This window comes from Xylocopa sonorina, unplaced genomic scaffold (assembly GCF_050948175.1).
Source record: "Xylocopa sonorina isolate GNS202 unplaced genomic scaffold, iyXylSono1_principal scaffold0240, whole genome shotgun sequence".
Classification (NCBI taxonomy): Eukaryota; Metazoa; Arthropoda; class Insecta; order Hymenoptera; family Apidae; genus Xylocopa; species Xylocopa sonorina.
The window spans coordinates 235,226-237,600 of record NW_027490311.1 but is presented as its reverse complement, the minus strand read 5'-3'; the positions used below and the strand labels follow the sequence as shown (position 1 = coordinate 237,600).

General features: G+C 38.0%; 1 pseudogene; it reads right to left on the bottom strand.

The window, feature by feature from the left end:
• Positions 1–376: 376 nt before the first annotated feature.
• Positions 377–1,361, bottom strand: LOC143432440 (histone-lysine N-methyltransferase SETMAR pseudogene; annotated as a pseudogene).
• Positions 1,362–2,375: the final 1,014 nt, after the last annotated feature.

Genomic DNA, 2,375 nt, shown 5'->3' with positions numbered 1-2,375 from the left:
TACATACAACGCACCTTCGCTTTCGATTTTTCTTCCCCGACCGGTATATCGAAGGAAAATGTCTCCCTGTGAGCCTAGTGACATAATTATTTCCTGACCTGCTGCACCGATGATATTCTTAATTTTTGTGGTATTCTTGTAATATTTCCCTAATCAATTGAAGGTGAAATTTCGCCATTGTGATTTGTTTTTTTGTGGTATCTTTATATAGGCAGAATGCGTTCCAGACGCAAACATCTATCAAGTGGAAAAAGTATTTGTGATACCACTTCAAACTTGTGCGAGTTGTATTGATAATATTGGATTGCCTGGAAAGTTCGTGCCGATTTTTTAGGAAAATTAAAACGCAGCTAATTTAAATATAGGTATACATTTATTAAATTATACAGGCACCATTCTGTTCCACAACTTTTCTCCATCTTTCATGCAATTTGAGGATTCCGTCCTTCCAGAATCTCTCAGGTTTTTCGGCAAAAAATTTGTCTAAATGAGTTTTTATCTCAACCAAAGAGTTGAAATTTTTTCCATTAAGGGAATTTTGTAATGATCGGAAAAGGTGGAAATCCGAAGGCGCAAGGTCTGGCAAATACGGTGAATGGGGTAAAACATCCCAATCAAACTCCAACAATTTTTGCCGAGTTGTCAAAGACACACGAGGTCGGGCATTGTCCTGATGGAATACGACGCCTTTTCGATTCGCAATTTCTGGACGTTTTTGTTCGATTGATGTCTTCAGTTTATCTAATTGAGAGCAATACTTTGCAGAATCTATTGTTTCATTATTTGGTAAAAGCTCATAATAAAGGATTCCTTTCCAATCCCACCAGATACAGAGCATTACCTTCTTCGAATGAAGACTGGCTTTTGGGATGACTAAAGGTGGTTCATCGCGTTTTTCAACGACCTTTTAGGCTGAGCGTTTTTATAAATTATCCATTTTTCATTCCCCGTCACTAATTGCTTCAGAAATGGTGTCTGCTCTTGTAAAGCAAGTCGCAAATGGAGATGCGGGCCGACAGATTTTTCTCCGTTAATTAGTGTGGAACCCATACATCGAGACGGTTTACATAGCCAAGCTTCACAGTATGATCGTAGATGGTTGATTTTGGATTATTTAGCATTCTTGCTAATTGACGTAATGTTGAGCACGGGTTATTCTCGATTTCTGTTTTAATCATATCTTCGTCTGTGGTGGACGGCCTACCTGGGCGTTCTTGATCTTCAAGGTCGAAATTTCCAGCTTTAAACCGAGGAAACCACTTCCGCATAGTTCTTTCAGCTACAGCATCTTCGCCATAAACAGCGCATATCTTGTTTGCCGCCTGTGTAGCATTTTTACCCTTTCGGAAAAAGAAAAGCATTATGCCAATAATGCATTCTATTTGCTACCATAATCTATGACGTATAAAACTGATAAAAATTAACGAATCGCAACTAAACCTTTTTCCAAGTATGGCGGAGGTTATCATCTTTTGGAATATGTACTATTAATATGTACTATTATACATTTGAATTTTAGATTAAATTCATTTTTTCTCGACTTTTTCGGTACTTTTGCAAATTCTGCGGTATAGATAGTGGAAAGCATATAAAATTCATTTCAATCAGACCATTTCATTGACAATAATATTCGGTTTCTTCATCAGAATCACTTTTTGAACCAATGATTTCCTTTATCCATTGCTCTCCTTTCAAACGTTTTACACTCATCCTGAAGGGAACTAAATTGAAATTGTACATTATACATTTCAAAAATTAAGCAAACATACAATATGAGCAAACATACCAATTTGTTTTTCGTAGCTTATATAGTAAAGTAATGCGCACTATTGAGAGTAATCATACCCACATAACTTTCCGTGGGTGCCGTTAAGGGTCAGCAGTAGTACCCACGTAACTTTTTAAGAATGCCGCCAATAAGCGGCGGTAGGATCCAGAGAACGTTTTGTGGATAACGTCAATGAGCGGCGGTAGGACCCAGAGAACGGTTCGTGAATGCCGCCATTGAGCGGCGGTAGGACCCAGAAAATGTTTCGTGGATGCCACTATTAGGCGGCGGTAGTACTGAAAGGGTTAATTTTGAGCCTCCAAGTAAGGAGGTATTCTTGGATTTTGGCGAAGGTATCTTAGAGTTGCGATTGTTTTTTCGGATTCGCCTGGGTTATGTTTTTGGTCGCATTTAACGTATCTATATTCCAAGTTAGTGATGTATGATATTTTATACTACGATTGCCAAAATGCATGCCTGGTTTTTTAGAATAATTATCACAATACTATCTTGTTTAATGACTTTTGCCAGGTTTATTTCTTTGAGAGCAGATGTTGCAATCCTTCTATTCTTATCTGCCAGCAGTTAAAGCATTTCACTCGAACGT